Source organism: Castor canadensis, chromosome 1 (genome assembly GCF_047511655.1).
Source record: "Castor canadensis chromosome 1, mCasCan1.hap1v2, whole genome shotgun sequence".
In the NCBI taxonomy this organism is placed as follows: domain Eukaryota; kingdom Metazoa; phylum Chordata; class Mammalia; order Rodentia; family Castoridae; genus Castor; species Castor canadensis.
In genome coordinates this window covers 157,713,250-157,736,745 of record NC_133386.1, presented here as the reverse complement: position 1 = coordinate 157,736,745, position 23,496 = coordinate 157,713,250, and the positions used below count along the sequence as shown (strand labels likewise).

Here is a 23,496-nt window from a genome sequence, read left to right as displayed (position 1 = left end):
GTATTGGTGCCAGGGAAGCAGTCACCAATTTGGAAGAGGCAGTGGGTTCCCTGGAAAGGGACTTAGATATCACACTTTGCTACTAGCTCTACCACTTGGGAAAAATGTCCACAAGTTTTTTAGTACTTTTCCACATCCCAGGTATTATACTAGGAACATGACACGTATGATCTAATTCTCATGAGAACTCAGGACAGTTCTATGCATTCAGGCTGGTTATACAATTTTATAGATCCAAAGTCACAGATGTAGTGTGGGGACTCAAACCCCAGCTCTTTGTCTCCCAACTCTCCACACTTAAACCATTATGTGATCTGTCTTTTATGTAGCCCTATTTTGCACTTCAATTTTCTCTTCTAAAAAATAGAGAACAAAATGCTGCCTAAAATACAATAACATCAGAGAAAAGCCACATAGTAATAATAATACCTTTCAATTTTTGAGATTTACTATAGCCTGGCACTAGACCATGAGTTTTATCGTAATTTAATCCTCCTAAACTGTTGTGGGTTGAATTGTGTCTTCCCAAAAGATACATGGAAGTACTAATCCCCAGTATGTGGCCTTATGTGGAATAGGGACTCTGCAGATGTAATGATAAAGTCATATTAGGGTAGAATTAACTTTTTTTTTTTGCAGTACTGTAGTTTGAACTTAGGGCCTACACCTTGATCCACTCTACCAGCCCATTTTTGTGATAGTTTTTTTTTTAACACAGGCTCTCGAAAACTATTTGCCTGGGCTGGCTTTGAACTGCAATCCTCTTGATCTCTGCCTCCTAAATTGCTAGGATTACAGGCGTGAGCCACCAGCACCTGGCAGAGTAGAGTGGACTCATAATGAACCGTGTCCTTGTAAGCCGAAAGAGACACAGAGAAAAGAATCTCATGTGAAGACACAGAAACAGAGAGAGAGAGAGAGAGAGGACAGAAGCAAAAATTGGAGTGATGCTATCACAAGCCAGGGAATGTCTGGGACTACCAGAAACTGGAAGAGGCAAGGAAAGGTTCAGAGGGAGCATGGTCCTACCAACACCTTGATTTTGGATTTCTAGCCCCCAGAACTATGAGACAAATTTTTGTTGTTTTAAGTCACTCGATTTGGTTACAGTAGCCATAGGAAACTAATATACAACTGTAGGCTTTTTTTAGTTTTCAGATGAGAAAACTGGCATTCAGAGGCATCAACCAACTTGCCCAAGATCAGACAGCAAATGAATGGTGGAGCTGGGAATGGAACATCCAGAACCCCTGTGCTTGACCTCTAAGTCCATAGCTCTCCCTAGGATAGACTCAGCATGTACTAATTTCCCTCCATGTGTCATTCCCTCATCTCTTCTGCCACCTTCAGCCTCCTTGATTAAGGCCCATCTCCCCTTGGAAGACCACCCTGTTGGCTCTTGCACATGTGGCAGCCCCCTTCTCTGAGTTCTGGAGCTTCCACACCCTCCAAGCCATGCAGCACCTTTCTTTAGGGCTTCTCTGCAGATCCCTCATTGGTTCAGAATGAGCCTCTTTCCATTATTAGACTGAAAGGTCCTTCAGGCAGGGCCAGGTCAGATCTACTACTGCTCTGCCCAGAGCTAAGGTTGGGGAATTGGGGCTCACCCATCCACCTTGAGACTGTGCCATCTGAGACAGAATGCTGGTTCTGCAGCAAGAGCCCAGTCGAAGTAGCTGAAAATGTGAGAGCCACAGATCTTATGAAGAATAAGATTCTTCCTGAATATTTCTGCCAGCACTGGACATCAGTTACTTTTAACTTAGCCAAAATTCTATGCTCATCTTCTCATAGAAAAATCTGTGTCCATTTGGGATGTGATAAAAATAAGCTGTCTCACTACCAATGGAAACATTTATCAGTACAAACTTCTGGAAAGCAAGTCACTACAAACATCACAAGTGGCTTTTGTTTAAGTTCATGAATTTTAACTGATTTCTAGAAATCTTCCCTAAGGAAATAATCAGAAATTTCAGTTGAGATTTATGCTCAAACATACTCATTAAAATAATATTTATTATTTTGAAAAAAACTGAAAACAGCCTAAGTGACAGGTTAGTTATATCATGGTATAGTCATAGAAGAAATATGCCTTATCAACTGGATAAATTATGGGTTTTCTAAAAGTTTAAATATTATGCCTGGCATATTAAAATGTTAATTCTGAAGAAAATGTAATGCCCTGGGGGAATGTGGGTGCCATAATGTTAAGTGGAAAAATTGAGCTACAAAATTGTATGTATAATAGGATACCAATTTGGATGAGAGAGAGAGAGAGGGAGGGAGGATGGGAAGGAGGAAGGGAGGGAATAAGAATGAGAATGAGAGAGAATGAATCATGGTAGATAGAAGGAAATGCATTTTTAAAACCTTGTTTTGCTAGCAAGACTAGTAATGATTTTTTTTCTTGGTAATTTTTTGCATTTTCTAAGTTCTCTAAAACAATTCATGGTAACACTTCATAAACTGAAGCCAAGTATGGAGCATGAACCATCCTGCCTAGTGAGAGGTCCCTAGACACCTCTCTTTCCCTCCCCGTACATGTCTGTGACCTGTCCTAACTCTCTGACTCCTCAGATCTCTACCCATGGCTCATTCTGAGCCCTTATGTGAGGTTCATTCCTGGGCCACATGAAGTTGAAGAATACTCAAGCTTCAAAGCATTCAGGAGTCAGATGCTTGTCATAGTAAATGGACAATATTCTGGTGCATCTCTCTGCACCCCATGAGCAGTTCATCTTCTGGGACTATGTCCAAGAGAGGCTCATCTGTTCTCAGCAGCAGCCGGCTCCTGAATCTGCATGCCTCTTACCTTGTTCCCAGACTTCCAGAAACAAAGGCGAGGACAAACTGTGGACCAACATATTCACCCCCAACTAGAAATCAAGCATATTATCACCAGACACACGTCTCAGGGAAGAGCACGATTGGGGCATTTGCTATCAGAAATAAGGGATTATGGACAGGTGCAAATGGATTTTCCACAGCAAGGTCACAAGAGAGGAAACCCCACCAATACAGACAAAATGAAATATCTAAAGCACTATGTTGGGTGGCGACCCAGTGTAGGAGGTAACAGGCTTTTATAAATGCTGCCTGTCTTCCCATCTGGCATGTGGCTATAAAATTTAAATAAAATACCAAAGACACACAGCACCAGCATTGTCATCATCATCACTCTCTCCTGGAAATGAGAAATTCAACTAAACGGACTCTCTGCTGTGCACTGCATTTTAATGAAATTCATATTCATATATTTTCAGATTTCTTTTCAGAATGTGCCACACTTTAGAGGGACCAGTTGGTGCTTCATCCAAAGCCCAACTGTTTGATTCCTCTCTATTCTTACCCTTCTGGGTTCATCCTGTAGGAAAAGGCCACTTCTAATCCTAAGGTAAAAGAAATTGGATAGCTAGATTTAAATTGTGACTCCACCATGCATTAGCCAAACATGCTTCCCCAACTATACAATGGATGTTAAAAATACCTACATGACAGGGCAGTTTTGAAGATAAAGTGCAATGATAGATTTAAATTGTGCTGGCATACAGTGGATTCCCAAATGAACATGAGTTATGCTATTTTATCTTCCATTCTGGGGCTTCAGCTATAAATTTGATTGGATCATTTTCTGTTCTAATCAGAGGACTTTCTTTTACATTCCCTTTTCTATAACTTCCAGTACACAAAAGACTACATTTCCTTCCTTCGTCTTTCATAAAGAATCTGAGAGTATAGGGTTTTTTAAAAAAAACTGTTGTTAAATTTGATTCATTTAATAGCAAAGTAATTGAAATCTATTAGAGAGAGAATGGTAATTAATACAAAGAGGTTATTTTATAAAAGGGAAAGGTAAGATCTTTGATTCTTACCTTGAAATAATCAAATCTTGAAACAGAAATATTGACACACCCACGGCAGCCACAGGATGGCAGTCCTCCTGCCCAGCAGGGGGCTCCCTTTTCTTCGAGTAATCAGAAACACCTTAACTTTCCCACTCAAGGCTGCAGGAGAAAATACATTCTCAATATTCAATGGGTGGTTTCCTGGGCTTGCCTCTAACATATTCTCATTTCAAGTTGGCCCACCAAAAAGCAACACTATTCTGGACCAATCCAAAGAAACTGGACTATTTCACAAAAGCCCCATTTAAGCACTGCTATTCTAGGCTAGCTCATGAAAGAGTTAGCCTATCCTACTTCAGGTTACCCCATAAAAATAGAACTATCATAAGTTAATCCCATAAAACAAGTATTACTTGATTCCATAAAGAACTGACCAGGGGGCTTATGGGTTGACCAAGAAAGTTATCTTTGAATTAAATATTTCCTGGAAAGGATATTCTGAGTTTGATACAAGAATCCTAACAGCAAACTATAGGAAACTTGAGTGTGGGCCTGCCAGCAATGTCTCAACTTTTTGTAACAGTTTGCTTCCAATCACAGCAGTAAATCTGTATGAGACAAGTTTGCAATGGTCATCTCTGATGGATGAGAACAGACAGAGCCTGGAAGCTTTGCTGGTGAAACTTCCTATGACCAAATCTCCCAGGCAACTCTGTCTGAAGGAGGAATATTACAGATGGGAGGAAATTTAGACTTCCCCATTCTGCAGATGAGAAAACTAAGGCCCAAAGAGGGGAATGGTCTTATCCAAGTTCATGTGGGTTTGAGACAAATCTGAATGCAGGCTCTCTCTCAGAGGGATGCTGCCTGTGTGCTGCATTCTGCTCTAGCCAGGGGGATCCCCTGTATTCACTTCCATTTCCTTCATTTGCCCTCCACTCTAAAGCTTATTAACAAGAAACTTCTGCAGCCCAAATTCAAAGTCAATTGCCCCCAAGAGTGTGGCCTTAAATATTGTTCTGGGCCTCCAACTCCTCGCAATAGCAGCAGAGCCCAGGCTCTGAGAGAGGGCCATTCTTGTAAAGCATGTCCCTTTTTTCTTTCTTTCTTTTCTTTTTTTTTAAAACAAACAATCCCATTAGAGTGCAGCCTGCAGTCAGCTTGTGATGGAAACAGGTGCTCTGGGCTGCTTTGGCCCTGCACTAATCAGGTTCTGTCCTTGATCCTGAGGGACCCAGATTACTAACGTCTGAAATGGAGAAAGGCCTCTGTTATCCCTCAAATCTTTTTACTGGATTCAGGCACTTTCACACAGAGGAAGAATATTTCTTGCCAGTTAGCCTTTTTTCTCCGGGTTAATCCGCATCTGTTCAGCTTTCTTTCTGGGTGCTAACCAGCAGAGATGCTCCCTGTCTATTCCCAGGGGTGTGCCCATGGTCCCCTGGCATCAGCATGGCCGAAGGATGCCCTGTCCCGACACTCCATACTCCCGCACTCTTAACTCTCAACAGCACCCTTTCTTACACTCTGTCCTTGCAGCCCCTTCTGCTCCACAGCCGTGCGTGTGTGTGTGTGTGTGTGTGTGTGTGTGTGGCCACCTGGACTGCCTTTCTTTTCAGTTACCACCCCTCCTTTAAACCCAGTGAACTCCTAATTTGTCCTGCCTGACTTAGCTCTTTTCTTTACATGCCAGGCCCGCCCCAGGGAATTAAGCAACCCTCATACAGCAACTGGGGGCCTTGCTTTTTCCATACTGGCATTTGTCACACACCAAAGTAGTTGCTGTCCACTTCTGGGTCTCACTGTCTAAACTAGGGATGCTCCTCTTATCTGTGAGTGGTGCTACAGAACTACTATGGCAGAGAGAGAAGGACATTAAAGTTGCATGATGGACTGGGTGCAAAATGATATGATGATAATTAACCATGTCTGCTACAGGCATAGGATTAGAGAGTGGAGAGGGGTGTGCCAGTTTAGCAATGGATTGTGAGCTGCCAAAGGCATCTTTGTAGCTTTGGCCTATAGTCCAGCATGGGAACCATAACTATGGTATTTACTCAAAAATGTGAATGAATGAATGGAGAAAATAATATCTACTACTTATTAAGGGCCCATTAAGTACCAAGTGCTATGCCATGTGTTTTGTGTGATACTTAATCCTTGGAAAATTCTTATGAGTGCTATAGATATTTTGAGTCCTCTGTGAGAGATGACATTCATGACCTGGAGAAAGTTAGCTCTATGCTTAGGATCACATTGCCGTGGACCCAGATTTGACCCACTTTGTCTAATCCTATAGCTGCTTCTCTTTCCCTCAGCTACACTAGAAGAAAAGTATCCTCTGATTTCTATACTCAGTGTCCCAGCCTAGGAAGTACCAAACTTTGGTCTACATTGAGGTTCATCTGGAAACAGAGCAGACACATGCCTGGACAGTGGCATTTTCTCCCAGGTTCAGGATCTTCATGAAACCAAGTCAAGAATCCAACTAAGACCCAGGCATGGAGAGATGAACAAAGGAGTGGACAGAGCGAGGTGGCTGCCTGGCTTCTCTTCAAGTCTGTGCTGCTCAAATGTGTGCTCTTCAAATCATTCCTCCATCCTGAATGTTAGTGTATTTATCCAAACAAAACAGGTTTGGCTTGCAAGCACCAGTTTTTCTTTTATCTCAGGGGGTCTAATGTGACTTCCAGACAAATACAAACACATACACAACATATACAGAAAGGAATTCTTGCCAGGTGCACTCATTAAAGACAAATTATTCAAATTATTCGAACACCAAAGCAAGTATACGAGTATCACATGGTACACAGTCTTGGGGTCAGACAAATTGTGTCTGCACCTAGCTCTTTTATTTTTTTGTGGTCCTGGGGTTTGAACTCAGGGCTTTGCACTTGCTAGGCGGGAACTCTACTGCTTGAGCCATGCCTACAGCTCTTTTTCCTTTAGTTATTTTTTCAGTAGGGTTTTGAGTTTATGGCTGGCCTGGACCACAATTCTCCTATCTAAGCTTCCTGTGTAGCTAGGGTAACAGTACACACCACTATTCCTAGCTTTTGGTTGAGATGGGATCTCACAAACTTTTTGCAGGGGTTGGCCTGAGATGGTGATTTGCTAGATCTCTGCCTCCCAAGTAGCTAGGATTCCACATGTAAACCACCACACCTGTCTTGCAACCTTTCTTTTGAACCAGCTGTGGACCATGAGTGCTTATTTTCTGCTTCTGAACCTTAGCTTCCTCTTCTAGTAGAAGGAAATAATCAGTCCAGTGGTCTGGAACTAGCACCATTAGCATCACTTGGAAACTTGTTAGAATGTACAAATTTTTAGACCCTACCCAGAACCTGCCATTTTGATTTGAATATGAAATGTCCCCCACAGGCTTATGTGTTGAATGCTTGGTCTCCACTGTTTTGTGAGATTGTGGAAACTTTGGGAGATGAGGCCTGGCTCATTGGGGGCATGCCTTTGAAGGTTATACCTGGTCTTTGGCCCCCAGTGCCTGTGTCTGTCTCTCTGCTTTCTATCCACCATGATGTGAACTTCTTTCTCTGCCATATCCTTTCCACTATGATGTTCTGCCCTAGTGCATGGGGCCAAGAAATCATGGACTACAGTGTCTGGAATTGTGAGTCAAAATAAATCTTTCCTCCTTTAAGTTGTTTCTGTGAGATACTTGGTCACAGCAATGTTGAAGTAACTATTACAACTACTGAGTCAGAGAGGCATACCATCAGCGCTTTGTGTTTTGATGGGGTCTCCAGGTGATTCTGCCATACACTTGAGTTTGAGGGCAACTGAATTAGGCCAGTGACTTTCACACTTTTTTTTTTCCACCATAGCCCACAGTAAGAATTTATTTTCATCAAACCTAGTACTCAAACATATTCAACCCAAGTTTCATGAAACATTTTCCCTTTGCTTCTAGAAATGTTCTTTGATGTTTGCTCGTCCATTCCATATCATTTTGTCCTATTTCATTTTTTAAAATGCTGGTTTCAACTCATCAAACCAATTTCATGACCCACTCATGGACTGTAATCTAGGGTGTGAAAACCCACTGATCTAAGTTGTCCCTTCTGAGTTGGGCTGACTGAAAGGTATGTTTATAAAATATATAGCATACTGCCTATTGCATAGCAGATTCTTAGGTAAAGGTAGCTATTATCATCATTATTAACAAATTCTGCAGCAGGTAGAAACTTACTATTCTAAGAGAAATAAAATTCAAGTTAATGCCTGAAAACCCCTTAATATGTACAGCTCCCAAACCCCTCCTTTCACATGTGCTTATGCATAAACCCAAGTTCATCTTTCCCTGGGAAATCCCTCTGAAAGTTATAATTACTCCAGTTCTTGGCAATAAAATAATTGTAGCACTAGGAGATCCCCACGGAGGCATGTTGGCAATGGACCAGTGAGAAAGGAGGCGGGGTCGGGGAAGATCCTTCTGTGGGGCTGAGGAGGGAATCTCCATGGTGCACTGAGCTCTGATGGGTAAATTTCAAGTTTCGTGCAGCATTTACTCAGCACCAGAGTTGCCAGCAAAACAGATCTCTTCTAAGGGGACCAGATGGCCACAAAGGAACTAAGTGGGAAGGTGCTTGTTACAAATTACAGCCGCGGCACCTGAACTCGGCAAATGGAAGCCACTGCAGTGCTAATTGTCCCCTCCTGGAAAATCAGACCTGAATTTAATTCTAAGAACCTGAGACTATGAATCCCATCAGGATGTGTAAGTCTTAGCTCCCTGTAATATATGTGGAAGGAAGCAGAGTCCTCTCTTCCAGTGCTGCCAGGAGAGATGTTCACTTATCTGGTAATTTTATGTTGGATTCCCTCCACCCCAAGAAAAAGTTTAAATGATATCTGGTAACTACTCCTTGGGGGTCACCCACTGTGTGCCAGGCTGAGCACTTTATTTGATAGGTAAAGTAGGATTGTAAGTGGAATTTTTCAGATGAGGAAAGAGGCTTAGAGAGGTTAACTAAGTTGTTCAAAGTCATAGCTGGTAAATAAGGAAGTTGGATTCGACCTGGATCTCTGATTTCAAAGCCAGATCCTACATTCTTTCTAAGTCAGCACTCAATTCCTCAACTCTTCAGATGAGTCAGGTCCCTGGATCACAGGGAGGGAAAGGAAAGAGAAACCAGTAGTTGTTAAGTAGGAAGTATTGTAGAACACCATGTTAAGATGCTTATAGAAATTTTCCAGATCACGCTATTCCATTCAGATAAAAATTTTTATCTCATTTTCCTGGTGGGGAAAAAAAAAAAAACTGAGGTTAAGAAAGGTTGTCTTGTCCAGGATCACACAATTTAAAAAATGGAAGAACTAGGATTTTAACTCCAATCTCTCCAAGTCTGAACCTCTCTCTACTACGCCATGCTAATTAAAAATTTCCAATCTACCCTATTGTTACTACAATATCAATTGTCCTAAGATACAATTCAGGCTATAGCACTTTCTTGCTCAAAAATATTCTGTGGCTGCCACCTACCTTTCCATACCTATCTCTCATCACTGCCCACTGCCAGCACCTGTAGTTGAACTCAACCCTCCCTGCATTGCTCACACCACTTTCTAACTCAGTGACTCGCAGTCACATAGCTAGTGGTGGTGGATGAGGGTTTGATCCCCATTCACAGCATGGAAACTGAGCTCATTCCCACTGTGGCGGTCAGCTCTGAGGAAAGGGTGGGGCTGGCAAGGAAGCTGAGGGACCAAGTTGTACTTCAGGCCAGGAGAGGAGTTGGGTTTCTTTCTACTTCCTGTGTGCAGACAGCTGCTTGAGAGCATAGGCCCAGAAGCTGGACTTTCTGCATTCAAATTCTGACTCCACCTCTTACTGGCTGTGGAACTCACACACCTTGACTCCTCTGTGCCTTGGTTCCTGATCTATAGAATGCAGGTCATTATGGAAGGTCATTTCAAACATCGTTGTACAGATAGAGGAAGTTGAAGATTACGCCCTTAGAACCATGCAACCTGAGCCTTAGGTATTGTCACTGTTACTTTGCAGGAGACAGGGAATCACAGAATGTTCCTAAGCAAGTTCCCAAGGCTTGTAGGATGAGACTTTGCTGTCTGGCTCAGCCACAGGAGGACTTTGGTAAAGCCTGTGCACAAGGGGAGGATTCCACCTAATGCTTCCACTCCATTCAGACCAGACATCTGTGGGAAGGGGCTCTGGGACAGTGTCAGCTGGCTGGTCCCACCCCTCCCCCGCCCCCAAACACATGCTGCCTGCTCCCAGCTGCAGAGTGGCTGTCACTGGGCTGACCCCCTTGTCACATGCTTCAGCAGCAGGCTTGGTCACTCCTCAGATGGCAGCTCTGGGCACCAGGCCAAAGGCCACTTCAAGGTCCCTCTGCTGGTGAGGCTGTCACCTCCCAGATGCTCTCAACTGGCTGGGCTTGAGGACTGGTGGGAGCAGGATGCCTGGCACACAGGTGGGTGCCAAGCCTGCCGCCAATTTATCAGTGAGACGGGGATGAGGGACCAGACAGAGAGAAGCAGGCAGTGGCAAGTGGGCCTGGAAGGGAGGACTGCCTGCCTCCTTTCCTTCTCTGTGCTCCCCACTTTATTCCCAAGTCTCGTTCTCTTCCCTTATTTCTTGAAGGTAAAACATGAGTCTGAAACTGGTCTGTAAGATCCTTCTGTTCTCCCCTCTGATCAGCACAATCCTGCCCTGAATTTTGTTATAAAATCTGTCTGCTTTTCTCCATGGGCCTGTTACACCCAGGACCAACATTTCCTGCATGGCTGACAGGCCTTCCTGTTCCCCTCTTTTGCACCCACTGCAACTTATCCTTCATGTGCCAGTCCAAGTGACCTTTTAAAAATGCAAATCAGAGGGTGCCATTCCTTGCTTCCTTCTCTCAAATGGCTTCCCATCCAAATTAAAATTGCATCTGAATTTCTTACCATGGCCGACAAGGGCCTCCGTTATCTGGCTCTGCCCGCTTCTTCCATCGCGCTCCCCGGTAATAGTTACCATCTTCTTTCTCATACTCACCAGGCTGGTTTTGCCTCAGAGCACCTGCACTTGCTTTTCCCTCTGCCTAACACGCAGGTCCTGGGGTCTTCACAAAACTGATTTCTTCTTGCCTCTGAATCCCTTCCTAGACACCCAACCCAAATTCACCTCACCACACTGCATATTCTGTCACATCGTTCTATGTTGGCGTCTTCACAGTATTTGTCCTCACTCCCTAAAATGACATTGTTGCTGTGTCCCTGCTGCTCCTTCTTATTTGAATTTTGTTCACAGTTTTAGTCTTCTATTAGAATATGAGCTCCATGGGAGTAGAAATGGCATGTCTCATTTCTCCCCTTGAGCAGGGCCTGGTACATAGTGGAAACTCAATAAATATTTTTGGATAAATGAAAGGACCTGATTAGTCAATCGATCCTTCCCCTGCCTTGGGCACATGCTACAGAATAGTTGAGTCCTGGAGGTGGGAAGAGAAAGAGCACTACATCAGGGGATGAGACAACAGGACGCGCCCCTAAGTCTGCAGGCTTTGAGCTCCTGTCCTCTTTGTTTTCCAGTTCAGTAGATGAGATCATCTGTGAAGCAGAGTCTAGTCCTGGGAAGGGCCAACTAAGCCATTCCAGCATACTAAGCCAAGCAGAGGGCACAGTGTGGGGGAGTATGAGCTCAGGCAGAGCCAGGTTCAAATCCCATCTCTTCTATCAGGAAATCAAGCATGTTACTTATTTGCTCTCGAGACTTGGTTATTTTCAGCTGTGCAGTGGAGGCTATTAAAAGCTACTTTCCAGGGTTTCTGCACATAATAGATGTTACCCACTAATAGTCATTATTATGATCTCTCAAAGGTGCTTGAGGAGCAAAGAAAATAGCGCCTGTAGATGTAGCATAACACCTGGCTCACAGTGGCTGCTCCTTAGGTGGCCATTAGGATCTGAGGATCACATCTGGGAATATCTGGTATATCACAGGTACCCTTTAAATACATGTTCTTTTTCTTTCCAGCAGCAAAAGCAATGCCTTCTGATTATTTTTTCAGAGTTGGATCCCCACCTGGTCGGGAGGAGCAGGTGGGAGCAATCAGATTGTATGGATGACAAGGCCACACCTCTGAGGTGTTCAGACCCTGAAGAGCAGGCACAGCTGGTGCTACATGGCTTGACCCCTTCCCTCCCCCTCTGCAGGGCTGGCCCCACCATGAATATGCACACTCAGGCGTCAGTGCAGCCTGGAACGATGACTCTGCCTTCTACAGGTCAAATGCCATGGCAACAAGGCAGGCCAAACTCTTCTGGCCTTTTGACGCAGTGGGTTCTGGTGCACTGCACAAAAGGACTGTCTCATAGCACAGACACTACCCTGGAATTCCACTATGGGCTTTCTTAAATAGCACAAAGATAAAGGGACAAAGGAGGGAGGAGTTACCAGAAAAGCATGGGATATATTCTAGATCTGTTTCTAGCTCCAGACAACAAAAGTTGTCTTAGGTTTATCTTCTTATGTCATGGTTTATCTTCTCTAAAATGGAATGATAACAGTGCACATTCATGGACAGGCTATAATTATATCTGACTATCCGACAAACCCATAATATTATTGAGGCCCTAAGTAACAAGTATTATATCTGGCACCTGTTCTCGTGCCATAGAAATTAGAGCTTAGGAGTGGAGCTACATCAAGAATTATGCACAAGTTGGTTGAAATTTGTAGAATGCTGTGAGAGCACTTAATGGTCTAAAATGTGATCCTTCTGTCAAATATTTTCTGAGACTGGGATGTAGCTCCATGATAAACCACTTGCATAGTATGTACAGAGCTCTGGGTTCAATCCCAGTACTGCAATAAAATTAAATTTAAAAATAAATATCTAGCTTGGTGCCACTGGCTCACACTTGTAATCCTAGCCACTTGGGAGACTGAGATCTGGAGGATGGCAGTTTGAGGCCAGCCTGGGCAAAAACTGCAAGATCCCATCTCAACTATCAGTTGGACATGGTGGTGCACATCTGTTATCCCAATGACAGCAAAAACCATAAAATAGGAGAATTGTAGTCCATGCTTGTCTGGGCAAAAATTGAGACCATATCTCAAAAATAGAGAAAAAAGGGATGGAGGAATGCCTGCTTAGCAAGCAACAAAGCCCTGAGTTAAAATAACCCTACCATCAGAGAAAGAAAAAAAAAATTAATGAGCACCTACTGTGCACCACTTGTGGTCCTAGGAGCTAGGGAGGTGACAAATGGTCTCCTGACTGACCTTTGACCTTTTACTGTGTATTCCATCTCCTCTCCACATAGCAGCCACAATCTTTTCGAAACAGAAATCAGATCATATTACCCAAGTGCTGAAAATCCTTTAGTGCCTTCTAACTGCACTTAAATGTCAAACCAGTTTCCCTGGCCCTACCTGGCCCTCTGGCTCTTCTTAGGTAAGCTATGTACTCTGCTCAAGTCTAGCGGCTCTCAGGCTCTAACATGTGCATGAATTGCCTGTCCCCACCCCCAGAGGGTCCTGAGCACCTGCTCACCCGGATCTTGGATGCTGCTGATCTAGGAAACCATGTTCTTGCTCTAGTCACAAGGCCTTCTTTTTGTTCCCTGAAGACTCTTAGGTTTGTTCCACCTCAGGGCCTTTGGACATTCTATTATCTATTGAAATGCTCCCTCACCTCCCATCTCTCCCCTGCCTAGCTGCTTTGCAAATTAACTGGTCTTTCCTGAATAATTTTACCCTCAGCCATCCTCTTCCTTTCTTGTTCTCAGATGCATGTCTTGTTAATACACCATCACAGTCCCTTGCCTGTGCCCATCACCGACTGGCCCATTCTCCTGTGGACTCCATGAGAGAAGGCTAGGTCCATTTTGCCACCAGCTCAACAGTGTGAGCAGTCAGTGAGCGAGTATGGAATGAATGAAGCTACAAAGGAATGGAATCCCAACCCTCTGGGGTCTTCTGCCTTAGGATGCCCGACCTAGAGTGCCAGGTCTAGCATCGCCCACTCCTCAGGAGACTGTGAGCTTAGAGTTCACCCAAGGCCTACTTTCTCAGCCAGTACTGAGGCAGCTGTTTGTAGCTGACTTTGTCTTCCATCCTTTGGGGCAGGATGGATTGCTTTTTAACTCTGCAGACACCCACTGGCTCCAGGACCAGGCACTGCTCTCTTGGGATCTAGGGCCCCACATTTTGACCTGCCCTTCACCTCTCAGCACTCTGACTGGCAATGCTTCCCAGCCAGCAGTGTTCACTTAGAGCTGCAGACCAGAGTTCAGCATATCTTGTAGCCAGCATATCTCTGGAAGAATTGGTGTCCCAGGCGGTGGCAGAGAATCGTGCCCAGAATTACCCAAGCAGGCTATTCAGAAGCCTAAATGGATGCGGAATTAATAACAAAAACTGATCGCAATGGCTTCCTCCCACATAAAGGGGTTCAATTAAGGCACAATAGTGATGGTAAGGCAGATGGATGGCTCTGATGGGCTCTCCTTCCTTTTCTAAAGGGCTGACTCTGGCCTTGAGCTGGGGACAAAACCTAAAGGAGTCATTTAAAAGGATAAAGGGTTTATCAGTGAAGGGTCTCATGGCTGGAAGGATTTCAGGAAGAGGAGGAGGAGGAGAGAGCTGCCAGGCCCTGAGGATCTACAGAGCCTCCAAGGCTCCAAGGCCAGGTAAGACTGCTTTCTGAGTCTCAGACGGCTCATGAGCAGTACCATCACTCTGGGAGCAACTCTTGCCAATTCTAGGGAAAAGAAGCAAGATCTCAAGTGACCCCTGCAGACTGAGGGAAGGGAGAGTGGGTGAATTCAGGGCAAGCCTGTAGTGGACAGGATTGTGTTGAGCCCCACAGGAAGCTGGAGCCCTCGTAGTACTCTGAGGGAGATGAAGAGGGCACCCACCTGGGGTCAACTGTGGTGGAAGGCTCCTTTTGGATTAAGAGGCAGTGGTTCAGCATGCTAGTGGGGTCAGCATGATGAATTCCCAGTTTGGACAACCAGTTTTCCTATAGGTGATACATAGTTGAAGCTAACCTAGGCAGCCCATGGGGTCTCCACATTCCACAAAGCATTAGCCTGATTGGGGATTCTGGAAACAAGCATCTAATATCCAGTTTAAGGTTAAATATCATTTTCCCTGAATTGATCTAAATCTTGGTGCCCACCACCAGAACATTATTGGGGTCCCAACCACAGCCCTCCTTAAGGACATGCCCTTTCCTAGTACCTCCAATCTCAAACACTTGCCTGGTCCCTACACCCTATATCTACTGCCTTGAATTTTACTTTGCCTTTCTCTACAATCAGCCAGTCTCCACATGTTTATTTTGAACATCTATAAGTGCTGGGGATCTAGAGGGAGCAAAATAGTCATGATGTTTGCTGTCTAAATTCAGGTGGGCATCAATAGCAATAAACAGTTGAATATGGGTAATATTGCAGTTATGGCCAGACTCTGGAGTCAGATTGTCTAAGCCCAAACTCTACCTCTGATACTTGCCAGCATGTGACTCTGGCTTCATGTGACACTGATCAAGTTGCTTAGCTTATCTGTACCTCAGTTTCAAGGACTATAAAATGGTGATATGTCCGAGGACTGTCCTGGATTCAGTTAATACAGGTACAAAGTTTTTTGCATATAGTATCAGTATTGAAATGTTTGCTGAAAAGATGCTGGCTTCTGATATTTTTATTAATAGGGCAGTTTTGTCAGCTGAGAGATAGCAAAGGCTCAGAATTGTGCACTGTTTGAATAAGCCATTAACAGATTAGGAGAGATTTGTTTTTCTTTTTCTTTCTTTTGACCCTGTATGCTAAGGGCATAACAAATGACTTCAGGGCTCAGAATCTGTGATTTGCCTGGGCTGGTTCTGCTCAGAAAAGGATACACCAAGACATTTTCTTGCTACCAAATATTTTCCTTCAGCATTCCATGACTCAGCGACCTGGTATTAGACACTGAGAAAGAGAGACGTGAGAGGGGAAGGGAACAGGCGGCCCTTTGCTCTGAATGGGGCTGATCACAGTGACCCTAGCCACAGGAGTCCAATCAGCCTATGCTGCATGGGGAAATTAGGTGCTGGGCAACTCCCTGTGTGTTCAGAAGGGAATTTAAACCCACCTGCTCTGCTGCTGCTCCATAGTGCAGGTACATTGACTTCCCAATCCCTGTCCAGGCCGTCGCTGGCACCCTTGAAGGTCTTTTTATTCCCCATTCCAGACCCTTAGGCAGTCCTTTTCCTTCTTAGGTTTTTTTTTTTTTTTAATTAATGAGGTCTCAGCGGTAAACTGGAAATGATACAATTCCATCATGCCTTTCCTAGAAAAGTGATGAACGGCTTCTTGTTTCCCTTGGCTGAGGATTTCTGGTAAGTTCTCACAGTGACAGAAGGAGGTGCAAATCTTCAAGGTGGAGGGCAGGTCAGGAGAGAGTTTGCAGAAGGAACAGAGGAGGGGTCACTAGAGCCCATAATTGTTTTCTTAGCATGGCCAGTGTCTTGTTCTGGGCCAGGCACTAGGAACATGGAGGGCACTGTCACAGCTTAGCCCTGCCCTCAGGGGGTACACAGTCTGATGGGAAAAGGAGACCTGAAAACAGACTGTAATAATAATGTAATAATAACGTATCTGCAGAAGCACTCAGATCTGCCCCTCTTCACCTCCCACCTGCCATATTCACACACACACACGCAAACACACGCTACCAGTTTTTCCTTTGCCTCAGTCAGGCCTGAGAAGGGTCAACCTGGGAAGTGGTGGTTCCATCCTTGAAGGGGGGGAGCCAGTCTCAGTGGGAAGGGCTCTCCCTGAGCTCACCAGCCCTGCCTATGGGGTTGAAACCAAGATATATTGTCTGTTGCAGCCCTGATCCCACATTACAAACCAGACCTCCACATGCCCCCAAAACCTCTCTTGAAAAGTGTTTCATGAGCCCCCTGTTGTGTTTATTCCACTGTGGACAAGGCCACATTTGTCCTTCCTCAGTACAGAGCTCAGCTGGGTCCAGCTTCCTAAACTGGGGACAAAGCCTACAATGACTTATCACCCAGAATCTGGGGCTAGAAGAAGACAGGGTTAGGGAGAACCAAAAATAATTGCTCAATTTCAGGCTGTTCGAGGTTAAGTGAATCTAATAATCCATAGATCATGTTATACAAATTGCATTTCACAGTTTGAAAAAATCATCCCACACTGTGTGCAATCCTTGGTGGTTTATTTTATAAATAAATAACCATAGTCTAAACAGCTCTATTTCTTTAGCAATCACTCTTAAAGAGCAGATTGACTCTCTGGCTCCCCTCACTCCCCTCTTCACAGACCATAAGCTTATTGCCAAAGAGGCTTTATTTATAAAACTAATTACTATGTGAACAAAAGGAAAAAATGGATGTCATTTACTGAGTGCTGGCTATGTGCTAGGCAGCATGCTCTATATCCATTATTGTATTCAACAATCATAGTGGGAAGTAAGGAGTGTTATTCTATTTTACACATGAAGAAACTAAGGATCAGAAAGGTTAGGTAACTTACTCAAGTTCATATAACTAATACTCAGTCCAGACTCCATAAAACAAAATGTTCAATTAAATAGCAAATGGCCTCCACATGGAGGCCATGTGTATGAAATGGGCTTGGGATGGGGGAGCGAGGCAGACCTCCAGTATGTCCTGGCCCTGGGGAGCTATGCTATCTCTTGTCTCTGAACACCACCTCTGAGGATATTGTTTATATTCTAATTCCGGCAGTGAAACAGCCAGGCCTTACAAGGGTGCTGAAGTAACCCCCAAGGCATATGCATACTCACTGCCTTTAGCCATTCTCACCACTTGTGGTGGGCAACAGCTCACACTAACGGGTGTTTGGTTAGTGTAGAGAAAGGAAGGTGGGATAGTCTGGATTCCCTGTGTTCTGAGCAGTTCATGGGTCTAGAAGTGGGAGTAGGGGCTGTGTTCTGTGCTTTATCTCGCATGTCTCACTGCAAGACCAGTTCATGGAACATTAAGGATAAGGAAGGCAGAAGAAGCATTCTCTATCCCAGGATGTTTTTTAAATTGATCCAATTCCTACTTGATTCAGAAAGAGACCTTGTCTTCCTCTGATAGTAAGAAAAACAGATAATATAATATGTGCCCATGAGAAAAGCTTACATTCTAAGGCAGGGATGCTTAATAAATGCACTTGCTACTCCATAGTGCTGGGAGAATCAATGATAATAATAACAGCAGCTAACTAAATGCTAGAACCTGAGCTCTATATCAGCTTTAAATGTGTCATCTCATCTTCCTCCAAACCTCTATGAGGTAAGAATTATTATCACCATTTGGCAGATCAAGAATCCAAGGCTAAGCACTTTTGTCCTGATATGTCTCAGCCAGGAGGTAATAAAGCTGGAATTTGAACCTACTGTATTAGGCTCCAGGGTTCTGGATCTGAACTCCCATCCCACACACATATTCTAATAAGATGAGTGGAAATTTGTGAGAAACATGAAGCAGGTTAAGATGGGAAGGTAGACATCCTTTTGCCATAGGCCTTGTGGGCAACAGTAAGACTCTGTATCCGAAATCACTCAGTGGGTGAATCAAAGCCTTCTTGGATCTGGGAAAGGGAGACACAGGACTCCATCTGGTCCAATACACACCCCATCACCTCACTTGCTTGTGCTGCGTTTTCTGCTCACTCTTGCTTCTCTCTCTTAGTATCACAATAGTGCCTGGAAGACTCCCACAGCTGGGCCAACATGGGTCTCTCTTCAACAGGCCCAGGCTACATCAACACCTGTTCCATCAGACGTCCACACAGATCCAGGCCTAGGAATCATGGGGCATCTAGTCTGGAGATGGGATAGTCATGTTCAAAGGGACAAGGCCCTTACAATGACCTGGTTCTCTCTCTCCAAGATCATGGCTCCCACGTGCAAGGACCTTTGAGCAGTTCAGCAGTTCAGCTGTTTGCATTAACGACAACTCTGATTGGGTGGGTGAATGGGCAGGTGGGCCAGTGATAGGCAGGCACACTGTCTCAGATGCAGTCCTCACTCTTGTTAGCAAATCCCCTAAAGCAAATGCCAACCCCCTGCTATCACCTGGCAGGCCAGAAATAGCTCATTAAGAGGCAGAAATCCTTCCTCCTCCCCATGCACACACACAATGTCCAAACACTTCATTCCCTGGAGAGCTGCCCATTGAAGCAGATAAACCCCAAGTTGTATCAACTTTATTTAACTTAAACAACCCCTGGCCCTCTGTGCCGGCTGGCCTTGGTTAATGACACAGAACACACAGTAGAAGAAATAGGAAGGAAGAAAGAAGTGATGCAAAATTAGCATTTAGATTGCTCCTCTCCCATCTTGTAAAACGTGGAGGAAGCTAGGAGCCATAGCTATGATCCTGGGGTGGAAGGAGACAGCCCCTTGTCCAGGGACAAGAGAACTATGATCTCTGATCCCATGCTTCAGAAAGGCCTTCCTGGCCCCATTTCCACTGTATTCTCTAAAGAGAATGGAGGGGGACATGGAGCTAGATAGCCAAGTTGTCCTTTTCCTTGCATTCCTTCTGTAGATGATACGAACAAATTAAGATCTGGAAGAAGTTTTGAAGAAGCACTGTGTAGTGGGGCTTTACACCACAAAGGCATTATTACCACACATACTGAAGATGTTGGATATGCTACTGAGGTTTGGGAAAAGTCTCTCTTTGTGTTCCAGTATTCCTCATCTGTAAAATGGGTAACAGTATCATCTACCTTGTAAAGTATTGGAAAATTTATAAGATATAATTGCTCTGTTTGAAGAATCTAGTAGGGTGCCTGGTTAGTGTGGCTTCCCTCCATCCCTTCCCCTATTATTTTGAAAAAGGAAAAGAATTAGAACTCCAGAGATAATCAAAAGACATGCCCAAAGCCATTGAGCTAGCTAGTAGTAAAGGGAAGGCAAGGATCTGTCTACTGACACTTCCTGCCTTTTCTCACGTACACCTGGAAATTTTCTGAATTAGCCTTGGATGTGGCTTTACCCAGTTCAGATTCAAATCCCAGCTCTGCATTTTACTGCATGACGCTTGGCAAGTTCCATTAAGTACTTTGTATTAGCTTCCTTATCTATAGAATAGAAGCTATAGCAACTTGTTGATGTTTGTGGTGAGTTAAACAAGTTAAGGCACAGGAATTTGCTAGTCCCATGCCTGATGCGTTCCCTCCCAGCCCCTCTTCACTGGCTCTCCTACAGTGCCTAACAAAAAGTGCTCTGCCTGAAGGAGGCACTTAGAAGATTCATGTTGGCCAGTTGGATTAAAACCATCTTTCAGAAAAATGTAGTTTGCCCTTCACAAAATAATAAGGTGTATGTCTTGTCTCTAAAATCACATCATTTCCTCTTCCTGCAGTTCAAATGCCTTTTATCAAACCTGTGCACCATGTTCTGAATCGTTTTCATGTCTCTCTTTAGCCCCAGAGCTACTCAGCCTGGCTGATTCTCCATTGACAAATGATGATGGTGATGATGAAGAGGATGGTGGTGATAGTGGAGATGGTGGTGATGGTAGTTAACTTTCATTGAACTCTTACTCTGTGCCATACAATGTCTTATTCTTTATGTAGATTTCCTTATCCAATTCTCATAGTGCCCATATAACCCATTTTATAGTTACAGTCACTTAGCATAGAGGCCACAGAGTTAATGTGATGTGTTCCAAATAAACATGCCTGCATCCTAACTCGAGTCCATGTGCTTAGCTACTAGAAAAACCCTCAAGGGGCTTCCTAGAGGAGTTCTTACTCTAAATAATTAACGATGGTGAAGATGATGATGAAAATGATGATGGCAATGATTGTAACGACAGTCAATTAAAGCAATAGCAATGACAGTGCAATTATTAAGGTGATTCAAGCTGATATAACAGATAAAACTCAAATGCTTGGTGGTCTGACAGAAGATTTACTTCTTGTTCTTATAGAATTCAATTGAAGAAAAGGGGGAGAACCTGTTGAACATGGGTCTCTTCTGCAGCCATTCTGGGATCCAGGCTGATGGATGTCCTGACCTCTTCAGCACATGGGTAAACTGTAGGAAGGACGTTTTATGACCCAGCATGGAGGAAGCACTACATCACTTCTACCCATATTCTGTTTGCCAGCGCTCAATCACATGGCTTTCCTTAGATACAGGAAGGTTGAGAAATGAAATTCCTACTGCTTCTTGGCATTTCGACTAAGATCAAATGGAGAAAGGAAATTCTTGGTTGGGTAGGGCTTCCGAGGAATCACTCTTGGTTATGGAAGGGTCTTATAAATCCTTGGTTGACAACTACCCATTTCTGCTACAAACAATAATAGCTACTGCAATGAAGATAACAATAGAAGGAACTGTCTTTTACTGAACATTCACTATGTGTATTCACCAGGCCTTGTACTGAAGTACTAAATACATTATATCTATGTTTCACAACTCTAAAAGATAGATATTATGATGCTTATTTTTCAGAGAAGAAAATTGACTTTTTAGGGGATGGGAGGGGTTCACATAAGCTCACAGAGCTAGTGAGTGGCAGATTCAAATTTCAAGCTACCAGGTATCTTGGTCTGGACCTTCTAGAAAACAGAGCTTGAACAGGAATAAAGTGCAGACACTCTGGGAAGTAAAAGCAAAGAGAAAAGGAAACTGAGGAAGGAAAGGGGAAAAGAGAATGCAATGAGATGCCTTACTGTGCCAGCCACTGAGAGATGCAGCGGGTCACTTGGCAGGTATGTTTGCTCAGCATGTGGAAATTTTCTTGGCAAAAGATTAATAAGGACAAATTGCACCTCAGAGTGGTCCATGGCAGACAGAAAAAGTGGGGATGTACTTGCCCATCTCCTTCAAGTTTCTTCCTTCTCATTGGTCCACCTATACTTCCACATTATATGATTCAACCCACTGAGAAGGTCAGAAACTTCGATGTGTGATTCATATAAGTCTCACAGTAGAGGAGTAACTCAATGAGAATAAGGCCCATCTTACAGAGTATGAAGTGGCCCAGGCTTCAGCTCAGAGAGTCTAGCATAAATGGCAGCTGAGCTAGGACAAATGCCACAGTGCCTTCAGGAAGGAAATGGTAAGAGTAATATGATGCCCGAAGTTCATGTCTCCTTCTCTTTTTCCTGCATCACCTGGCCTCCTTCTCAAATTAGATCTAAATGTGGGTATTTCCGATACTTTGATGGGCAGATGGGGACACTTTTTGGGCAGGAGGGTCCCTGAAAGGGATAACCTCCTTTCTCCCAAAAATAGACGAAGTAGCTAAAATCCAAACTCCAAGAATACAAGGTAATCTACTTCTGCATCTACTTTAGCCATGGGAAGTAAGACACACACCTGAAGCTAGTGACTGAGAAGGAATGTGACACTTTTTATATAGAACATTGCCACCCCCATTTTAAAAATGGGGACCCTATGGCCTAGGTAGTGAAGGGGAGACTTATCTAAGACAGTTGGTAGCAGGATGGGACCAGAGCCATGGGCCACTTCTATGATGTCACCATCCCCGAACAGCTCTGCAGGTTTCTTCAAACAGCCCATGCCCTGGCCCCTAATTCTGGCCAGCCCTCCAATGCCTGTGTTCCCCTGACAACAACAGAGAAAGATCACATCCTTGTGTCCGAGAAATGTACCTCCTTTCCAGCCATTCCCACCACCAGCCCAAGGGTCATTTCTTTGGGGAAAGCCCTCTCTGTGGTACATCGCTTTACCTTTGGTTTGAGTGATTCCAAAACCACAGATGTAATTATCCTTGTTATTAGCTGGCTTAATCCCAAGTAGTTAGCAGCTTGTCCGTGCTGCCCACAAAAACCAGATGGGTGCAAGGGGGCCAGCTTGAATGGCTCAGGCAACCAGCAAGAGCAAAAGGCATGGAGGCCGGGCCTCCCCTGCCAGCCCTTTCTTCAACCCATTAGCATTCCTGAGAGGTCCTCTGGGGAGATGGGGAGGATGGAGAGTAAAGGCTGTGGTCTCCCCTCTCAGTGCCCTCACTCTCACAGCCCGCAGGCTCAGCTGTGGTGGTCCCTGTTTCTGAAATTGGAGACTATTTGAGAGCAGGAAATGGCAGCCAAACAGGTAGTGAGCAGCCCTGCTCCCTCTCCAAGCCATTAATAGGGGGATAGTGATGATGGTTCATCAGGGCAGACACAATTAGGCCACCACATCACTATCTCTGAAAATGGCATGAGCAATGTGATTTAATAGCTCATTATTAATGGGAAAATGAGATAAGGACCAGTTCTATGTCCAAAGAGGAGCTCCCAGACCAAACTGAGTATGTGCTAATGCTCAATTTGGAGCCAATGACTGACAGAGGGTGGGTTTCACTCCTGCCCAACTCGACATGCCCAACCCACAGTGCTCTCAGAAAATGGACTCTGGTACATTATCTGCTGACCCACTCTCCCAGAGAACATCAACCACAAGGGAAGCACTGTGTTTGTTGTTTTACAAAATTGGTTAAGCAATAAATAACAAGCTCTCTTACTAATGCTCATCTTAATGCAGGATAAAGGACTGCGTGATTTTAGAAATACTAGCAGAAATATGTGGAAGGACTTCCATCCTCTCATAACCAGATCTCTGTTTCCTATTCCTCCTATACCAGGCATCATCAGCCTGGTGGAGGGCATGTGTGTGTGTGCACACATG

General features: G+C 44.3%; 1 protein-coding gene and 1 long non-coding RNA gene across 3 annotated transcripts in view; one reads left to right on the top strand and one right to left on the bottom strand.

Annotated features, from left to right (window-relative positions):
• Nav2 (neuron navigator 2) overlaps positions 1-23,496 on the bottom strand; it is a 686,981-nt gene that overhangs the window by 570,624 nt on the left and 92,861 nt on the right. The gene's annotated exons all lie outside the window — the stretch shown is intronic.
• On the top strand, positions 14,064-22,005 carry LOC141411238 (uncharacterized). The gene is made up of 4 exons (XR_012436054.1): positions 14,064-14,507; positions 19,394-19,509; positions 20,278-20,370; positions 20,786-22,005. It is a non-coding gene; the product is annotated as an uncharacterized lncRNA (long non-coding RNA).